Below are 10,292 nucleotides of genomic sequence, written 5' to 3'. Positions count from 1 at the left end.
TCTTAAAGAGGAACTCATTTCCCAGTCCTCCAGCAAGTGAGGGCAGCATCAACTCCCCATCAAGGGTGGGACTGTGCTCCAGTCCCTTGGCCGCCCAGTTCCTGCTTTCCCTTTAGCCCTAGTAAACCCAGTCTACTGCTCACACTCCTGTACTTTTGTCCTGGGACCAAGGCATTTGTCCCAGATAGATGACTCTGCAGTTTTCTGTTCCATTTTATGATGTGTTATTGAAAACTTAACTTATTTTTCTCATTTCTAATTCTTCTGTGGGTGTCTCATAGTAGCCCCTCAATACTTTTGAAAACTAGCTGTTTAATTGAGATATCCAGCAGCGAAGATAGGTTTTCTCTCTTTCCTCCTATCCTCTCTTTTGACATTTGTGGTCAAAGGCCTAGATTTCTCAAATTTGTATTTCTTTGATTCTGGCCAGTGTGCAGTCATGGAAAAGATCAAATCCATTAATTGATCCATGAGTACCAGATCAAATTATGTTGCTGATGAAACTAAATAAAATGTACCAAACTCCCAGTCATGAAGTATATTGATATTTCTAAAAACTGTTTCCCTACCAACCATATCCCTCTATCACTTAAAATTATGATACCTCAATTATTTTACTCAGTGAGTCCCCTCAGCAAATGTAAACTTGCATGTATTTAATTCTGGAGGAATTGCCTTTTTATGTCCTTTGGAGGTGGTAATGCTCATTTCTAAAGTAAATATGGTGAAGTGGAGAGTCACAGACATTTTAAACCTTAGTTCAGTCACTTATAGCTGTGTGGCCTTGGGCAAGTCATTAAACCTCTCCAGTTCTTATTTTCTTCATTAATAAAATGAAGATACTACGCTACTGCTCTCTATCTCGCTCAATTGTTACAAAGCTTAGAGGAAATATGTATATGTATTTATATTTATACATTTATATATGTGTATATATAAACCTGGCATGTAGTTAGCAATTACTAAACAGTAAATGTGTGTTATAGGTTAAAAAAAAAAGTGTTTTTGTTTTTTGTTTTTTTAAATCAGAGGTTCACTAAATTTTCTAGGCTGCAATTCAGTTCACATGATTTTATCACCTCTCATTTCTCTTCTTGTAGAGGTCTTTTTAGTTTCTAATGCTACACAAACTATAGTGATTACGGATACTTTCTTTGGGAAACAGTACCATTCCTATAACCTTATTTCATCTAAGGATGAGCAGGACACACCGGATTCTACCTTTGCCTCTGATTCTATTGTCTCTCTCCAAGAGGTGAAAAAGGCTACTCTTCCGCATTCTGCCCTTTGCAGCAGTATATTTCATCTGTAGTGGACCCATTTACTAGCCCCAGTCTCTATCCTAGGCACCTCTGCCTAGTTTTTACTTGCTGCAGCTTTCTGCAAAGCTCTCTTTCATTTTCGGAATCCCAAACGCCCAGGCTCTGGCTGGGGGAGTGGCCATTCCCTGCTTCATTGCCCCTTCTTTTCCAAATGCTTTTATGTGTTTTCCTTCATGTTCTCTGGAGTGGTGAGAGAGAACATTATGAAGAATTATTTAGCTCAGAGGGTGTAGCATCTCAAGGAGGTATCCCTGGTTGGTCATGAGATTACTCTTAATTCCTGGTCACATTCTCTACACACTATATACGACTGTTCTTCTCTGGATCCTGTAGTTTCAAGGTTCTAGGCAGTAGTTTAAATGTCGGTGCTTCAGTGAGAAGAATGACAACTGATTTCCTGAAGGAATGTTAGGACTAAGTACCTAGATGTTACTAGCTCACTCTCTTCTCTGTTCCTTGTCTTGTACAGTCCTTATAACTTCATTGAAAAATGCTTATACCAGCTTGTAAAGAGATGTTCATTTTGTGCAGAGGGATTCAGTGCCTTCTTTCCTCATATGGGCTCTGGAGCTGAGGCTGACAAACTTTTTCTGCAAAGGGCCAGATAGCAGATATTTCACCTTTGTGGTCCATACAGACTCTGTTGCAACCATTCCACTCTGTGCTGTAGTGTGACAACAGCCATAGATAATTGATGGGTTTGGGTGTGTCCCCATAAAACTTATTTATAGACACTTAAATGTGAATTTCATATAATTTTCATGTTATGAAATATTATTTTTCTTTTGAGTTTCCTCCAGCCATTTCAAAATGTAAAAACAATTCTTGGCTTGCAAGTTGTACAGAGCAAATGGGACCAGATTTAGCTACAGGTTTACCTCTGCTTTAGAGAAACCACATTATTGTAGTGAACCACTGCTCAGGGTGTTATAAGTCTTCTGTGAGGTGATCTTACTAAAAAGCTTCAAAGTATAAGTAGGTAGTTGTGTTTTTAAGAAATTTTCTAGGGAAGAGAATTTCTAAATGAATATGCCTCTTGCAAATTCAATGTACTTGATGTATTCCTCTATAGTGGGTGTTCATCACACTCCTGCTTGCCTCCCAAAGAAAAGAGGCAGAATTACCCTTCAATTAGTGGAGGTATGGCTGGGAACTTCACCCATTCTCTGGGACTATAATTAAGTTATCAGTTCCATCTGTTTACTTATCTGCTTATATGCAGAGATCATGAATCCCAACAGGCTGTGACAAGGGCCAAAAATGATATAAAATGAAAGTTTAAAAAGTCCAACAAAATAAAGACAAATCCAAGTCAAACATGTCATTAACTAACATGTTCCACTGTTTACACATTCCCTTCAAGATTAGTTGAATCCCAGAAAACTCTTTGAATGCTATTTTATAAGAGAGCACTGATTTCTAAAACTGCAGCTCTCTCATCAAAGCCACTGAGCACAGGCAGACTGCATAGGAATGCTCCCACACAGACACTCCTTCAAGACAGGGATAAGTAACTGCTTCACCTAATTCACAGAGACGGAGAAAGTTAAACAAAATGAGAAGACAGATGAACATGTTTCAAATGAAAGAATAAGAAAAAAAAAACCCTGAAAGAAAACCTAATGAAACAGAGATAAATAATTTATTAGATAAAGAGTTCAAAACATTAGTAATAAGGATGCTAACTGGACTTGGGAAAAGAGATGAACACAGAGAATTTTAACAAGGAACCAGAAAATGTAAAAAGGAGCAAGTCAGAGCTAAAGAATACAACTGAAATGAACAATATACTAGAAGGAATTAACAGCAGACTAGGTGACACAGAAGAACACATAAGGGATCTGGAAGATAGAATAATGAAAAAACACACAATCAGAACAGCAAAAAAGAAAAACAAATTAAAAAAATGAGGCTAGTTTAAGGGACCTCTGAGACAATATCAAGCATGCTAACATTTGCATAATGGGGGTCCTAGAAGGAGAAGAGAGAGAAAGGAGGAGAAAATGTATTTGATGAAAATATGGCTCAAAATTCCCCAAACTGAAACAGATTTCCAGGTACATGAATCACAGAGAGTCTCAAGCAAAATGAACCCAAAGAGTCTCAACACTAAGACATATCATAATTAAAATGGCAAAAGATGAAGAGAGAATTTTAAAGGCTGCAAGAATAAAACAAATAGTCACATACAAGGGAACCTAATAAGACTATTAGCTGACTCTTCCACAGAAACTTTGCAGGCCAGAAGGGAGTGGCATGATATATTTAAAGTGCTAAAAGGGAAAAACCTACAGCTTAGGATACTCTACCCAGCAAGGTTATCATTCAGAATTGAAGGAAAGATGAATAATACAGTAATACAAGCTGCTAGTATTGGGAGTGAAAATAATAGTACAGCTATAATTAGAATGGATCAAACAAATAGTGATGTTTGATACTGAGACATGGCTGGTGGTTTTATACTGATGATTTTAGTAATAAAACTGATTGTGCCTAAAATTGATGAGACACCTACCAACTATAATGAAAAGTTAGTCAAATCTACAGAAAGTCCTTCATTAGCTAAATTACTGGTTAAGGGCAGTCATACTATTCATCTTCTTCCAATATCTCCTTCAATTATAGATAAGGCAAGAACAAGTAAGAGTGATGGTAGGAAAAGCAAAAGCTTGCATTGTTTATTCAAGGAGATGCTATATCAGGGGCTGCAATTACTAATGGTACTAATCAACTGCCAAAGCTCCTGATCATAATAGATATTACTATAAAAAAGATTATTAGAATGTGTAAGCAATGACATTATAAATTTTATCATTTCCTAGGAAAGCTCTTGTTTAACCTAATTCAGCATGGATTGAAGGCTAGGGAAGGTTCCTACTATTCTGGTTCAAGCACCAAATAGTAAATATGATGTGCCAATATCTTTATGGTTTGTGGAGAATAATAAGAGGTTTATCAACATAGGTAAAATGGCTGAGTAAGAATTAGACTAAATCTAAAGACTGAGGTTGAATCCTCTTTTCACCAAGCCCTGTAGTGAATAACAGATTGAATTGCAAATTCAAAGAGGCAGCTTCAGTTCTATCAGGCTTCTCCCACCTTTTTCCCCTAAGCAGCCGGAGAAGCCTGAAGCCAGTTGACTAGAGTATTTCACTGTTAGCTAAAATTTCATTGGATGGAAGCATACCTGTCTAGTGAGGATTTAGCTTAATGGAAGTGTTTGATTTGCATGCACCTGATGCAAGGTAGGGACTTGAAATCCATGTTTCAGAAACAAAGTAGATAACACTTATTAAGGGCTTTGAAGGGACTTGGTCTATGTTACCTTAAATCCCTAGTCCAGTACTGATAATATTGGTGTTAGGGGAAAGATTGATGCTGATACAATATGGATGGGGATTAAAAAAAATTTGGTTTATACTTTCAAATTGTCATTTTGTTTTTCTTTTATTTACTGATAGGAATAATGTTAGTGATATAGAATAAGTTAATGACATGTAGATTAAGTAATGCTACAATAGCTATTAATGTCGGCATAATAATGCTGCTATTTTTTGTGGGAGGCATCCTAGGGGTAATATAATTAGAAGAATTATGGTAGTAGTTAAAGGTATCCTTAAAAAAAAATGGTACTGATGAACCCAGTCACAGGGCAAGAATAAGGATGCAGATGCAGAGAATGGACCGGAGGACAAGGGGTTGGGGGGGCGGGGGGGCGAAAGGGAAGCTTGGACAAAGTGAGAGAGTAGCATAGACACATATACACTACCAAATGTAAAATAGATAGCTAGTGGGAAGTTGCTGCATAACAAAGGGAGATCAACTTGATGATGGGTGATGCCTTAGAGGGCCAGGGCAGGGAGGGTGGGAGCGAGTCATGGGAGGGAGGAGATATGGGGATATATGTGTAAATACAGCTGATTCACTTTGGTGTACCTCAAAAGCTGGTACAACAGTGTAAAGCAATTATATTCCAATAAAGAGCTTAAAAAATTAAAAAAAATAAATTTTTTGGCAGTGTTATGAAAGTAAGGACATTTTTATACTTCATAAATCTTCACTATTCTGACAGTATAACGATACTATCAATATTGTATGAATTTATTATGTAAAACTAATGAGCTATATTTTTCAAAAAAAGGTATTCTGTTTCATGTGTGTGGAAGTGTTGTGATAAACTGTAAATAAATAATACAAATGTACTAAATGTTAACATAACATAAATTAATAGATTAAGAGCTGTAACTGTTGGGTTATAGATCATGATAGTGGCTATTCAGCCTAAATGGCCAATTGATAAATAGGCCCAAATTTTTTGTAGTTGTGTTTAGTTGAGCCTTCCTCAGCATCCTAACTGTAATTGATATGATAGCAATAATGAATATATCTAGATTAATTGATAATGAAATTTGATATAAAACTGGTAAGTGCAAGTTTTTGTCATGTTGGTAAGATTAAGTTTGATATTAATGGAATGAATAGCTTGTATAACTTCTGGTACTCAAAAAATGGGATGGGAAAAGTCAAAGTTTTATAATAAGGGCTTTGTAATAATAAAAGATGCTGTTAGGTTAAAAATTTTAGTAGTTATTTATTGACTATATTATTTTAATAGTGATAGTTATTATGAGAAATGTAGATGCAGTGGCTTCTGTTAGGAAATATTTAGTGGATACTTAATGAATTCAATGTTGCTAATCATAATCATGGATTATAATTTTTGATTATGATTGGAATATTAATTATATTTATTTTGAAACCAATTCAGGTTATTAATCAATGTGAGCTTAATATAATATTATGGTATCTGTAGTAACAGTAAATGAAATACTAATAATAAAGATAGGAGGATTTATTAATATGGGAAGGATATAAACCAACATTTTTGGAGTATTAGCACAAAGATTTATTTAGCTGATTTTACTATAGAGTATGATGTAATATGGTAACATGGAGATATTTGAATTCTTAGGACTAGGTCCAGTCCCTAAAATTCTAGAAATAAGAGGGTTTAAGCCTCTATTATTTATTCTATCAAAGTAACTCTTTTATCAGGCATATTTCTTTGTGATGGAATACTTGATATAATAATGGTATTTGATATATGCCATACACATAAGGCTAGTGTTAGAGTAAAAATTTTTTTTCATAAGAGATGTATAAATTCATATCTGAATTATGGATATGATGCTTGAGTTCATAAAAATAAAATAGAAGGGCTTTAATAATGAAGATAGTTGTATAATTTTCTGGTATATAGGGATTGTGGAATATTTCCAATTGTTGTTGATGTTTTTATTATGATAACCTTGGCATAGTCTGCTGAAAAAAATAGGGAGGTGGGACTGCTACATACTTGACGTTAAAACCAGAGACAAATTCTGATTCTCCTTCTGATAATAAAAAAGGGACTTTGTTGGTTTCTGTTGGGTAGAAATAAATCATATTATGGCTGGTGGTCATGATGGAAAATTAATCATAAATATTATTGAGTAATAATTGGGGTTGATCACATAAATAATCCATTTACAAGTAATACAGATAATAGAATAATTGCTAGTGCAACAACTTCACATGACATTGTTTGTGACACAGCTCAGAATGTACCAATTAAGGGCTATTTTAAACTTGAAGCTCATCCTGATCAGAGAATAAATAGCTAAACTTGATACAGCTAATAAGAATAATACACCTAAATTTGTGTTGATGCATGGACATGGTATGGGTAGTGAAATACGTATTGATGATATTAATAGTCATAAAGTTTCTAATAAAACTTTAAAGTCGACTTACATTGACTAATAACTGTTTTCCTTCTTTCCCATTTTTAAAAATTGAAGGATAGTTGATGCACAATATTATGTTACTTTCAGGTGTACAGCATAGTGATTTGACAATCAAATACATTATGAAACAATCACCACAGTAAGTCTAGTAACCATCTGTCACCACACAAAATTATTACAATTTTATTGACTGTATTCCTTATGCTGTATATTACATCCCCATGACATGTTTTTATAACTGAAAGTTTGTACCTCTTTTTTTATGTAGCTGTTTTTATTCATAAACACATTTCATATCACCTTAATAAATTTAAAAAGGCAAAAAATCCTCCATAATCAACATTATCTGAATTCATTTACACACCTGCTGACCCCTAGCCATTGAAAAATTTAGAGGGCCATGACAGGGAGGGTGGGAGGGAGTCATGGAAGGGAGGGAATATGGGGATATATGTATAAATACAGCTGATTCACTTTGGTGTACCTCAAAAATTGGCAAAACAGTGTAAAGCAATTATATTCCAATAAAGAGCTTTAAAATAATAAAAATTTATGAGCTAGTTTTAGTGACCAAAGTTTTATATCACTGATGAACTCAGTGACAAGAACAAGGACGCAGATACAGAGAATTGACTGGAGAACTCGAGGTTTGGGAGGGAGTGGGGGGTGAAGGGGAAGCTGAGACGCAGCGAGAGAGTAGCACAGACATATATATACTACCAACTGTAAAATAGATAGTCAGTGGGAAGTTGTTGTATAACAAAGGGAGTCCAACTCGAGGATGGAAGATGCCTTAGAGGACTGGGGCGGGGAGGGTGGGGGGGACTCGAGGCGGGGGGGGAGTCAAGGAAGGGAGGGAATACGGGGATATGTGTATAAAAACAGTTGATTGAACTTGATGTACCCCCCAAAAATAATAAATAAATAAATTAAAAAAAAATTTTAAAAGCTGGATCCAAAAAAAAAAAAATTATCCAAATACTTTATTAATTTATTAAATTTGAAAGTTGCTATGGTCTTAAAGTAATGAAAGATCTGTAAATTACAAATTCATTCAAATACAATTTTATATTTATAATCAATTTGTGAAAATAATAAATGACTCATAAAAATAACAAAAATTGAGAGAGTTTATATCAAGAGGAGATTAACCTTAGTCCTTCACAGCCTAGAATACTGTGTTAGTTTTAGTTTTATATAATTAAGAGACTGAAAGACAAACAATAGTGAAAGTTTGTATCTCTTAATACCCTTCACCTATTTCACCCAACCCCCATGCCTGTCCCCTCTGGCAACCACCAGCTTGCTCTCTTTATCTATGAGTCTGTTTCTGCTTTGTTTTGTTTGTTTTGTTTTTTAAATTCCACATATAAGTGAAATCATACAGTATTTATTTCTGTCTGAATTATTTCACTTTAGCATAATACCCTCTAGGTCCATTTATTTTGTTGCAGATGGCAGTTGGTTACTGTAAATAATGCTGGAATGAACATAGGGGTGTATGTATCTTTTTGAATTAGTGTTTTTGTTTTCTTCTGGTAAATACCCAGAAGTGGAATAGTTGGATCACATGGTACTTCTATTTTAATTTTTTGAGGAACCTGCATACTGTTTTTCTTAGTGGCTGCACCAATTTAATTCCTGCCAACAGTGTACAAGGGTTTCCTTTTCTCTACATCCTTGCCAACACTTGTTATTGTCTTTTTGATGACAGCCATTCTGAGATGTGTGAGGGGATATCTTTGATAAATAATTTGAAAACACTGACAATGGGTTGAAGCAGACCATGAAGACCAACAATATTTGGTCCTTTATGAAGTTCTATATAACCTAATGCTTTTTGTTTGATTTAGTATAGGGAATGCTATGGCAAGTAAAATAGGAACAATTAACAGAAGAAGATTAAATCTGGACATAATGTTAAGAAGAGGAATTAAACCTCTAGTTATAAAGGTTTAAGTTTTATGCTATTACTGAACTCTGCCACTCTAATAAGCCCTGTTATTGGTCAGGGTTGATAGAAATTAAGTAGATTAGGGCTTCCCTGGTAGCACAGTGGTTAAGAATCCACCTGCCAATGCAGGGGACATGGGTTCAATTCCTGGTCTGGGAAGATCCCACTTGCCGCAGCAGAGCAACAAAGCCCGTGTGCCACAACCACTGAGCCTGCGCTTTAGAGCCTGCGAACCACAACTAATGAGCCCATGCTGCGCAACTACTGAAGCCTGTGCACCTAGCGCCTGTGTTCCCCAACAAGAGAAGCCACCACAGTGAGAAGCCTGCATACCACAATGAAGAGGAGCCCTGCTCCGCCACAATTACAGAAAGCCTGCACAGCAACGAAGACCCAATGCAGCCAATAAACAAAAACAAATAAATAAATTTATAAAAAAATAAAAAATAAAAAAGAAATTAATTAGATTATATCATCTATTATGTCAAAGGCACTTTTGTCAAGTCGGCCATATTTCTCTTGTCTTTTCATACTGGAAAAAAACATTAGATAGAAACTGACCTGGATCACTCCAGTCTGAACTAAGATCATGTAGGACACTAATCACTGAGCAAAAGGACCATTAATAGGGGTTACACCTTTGGGATGTCCTAATCCAACATTGAGGTCATAAACCTTATTGTCAATATGAACCCTTGAATAGGATCGCAGTTATCTTCTGAGTAACTTGCTCTGTTGACCAATTTTTAGATCAATAAGGGACAAAGTGTATTTTGACTAGTTGCATCAAAATTTTTATACTCCGTGGTCACCCCAAACAAAATTATTAATCCATTCACATTTTTATTATTCCTCAGTTTGGTTGAAATATTTGTGTTTGGATGATTAATTAAAGCTCCATAGGGTCTTCTCATCTTATTTTGTTATTCCTTACTCTTTACAGGAAGGTAAATTTCACTGATTGAAAGTAAGAGACAGTAAAACCCTGTGTGGGTTTTATACAAGTCCTTATTTAGAGAACAAATGATTGCATTACCTTTGCATGGTCAGGATGTTGCATTGTTAAACCTATGTCACTGGGAAGGCAGTGCCTGTAATACTAGAAATGACAGAGATAGCATTTTTGGTAAACAGACAGGGTTTATGTTAGCAGAGTTCCTTTTACTTTTAAAAATCTTTTCTTAGGCACATGCCTGTGTTGAATTAACACTTGATTTAATAGTTAATTAT

This window comes from Hippopotamus amphibius, chromosome 3 (genome assembly GCF_030028045.1).
Source record: "Hippopotamus amphibius kiboko isolate mHipAmp2 chromosome 3, mHipAmp2.hap2, whole genome shotgun sequence".
Lineage (NCBI taxonomy): Eukaryota > Metazoa > Chordata > Mammalia > Artiodactyla > Hippopotamidae > Hippopotamus > Hippopotamus amphibius.
The sequence above is the reverse complement of the archived record's forward strand: the minus strand, read 5'-3'. Positions refer to the sequence as shown.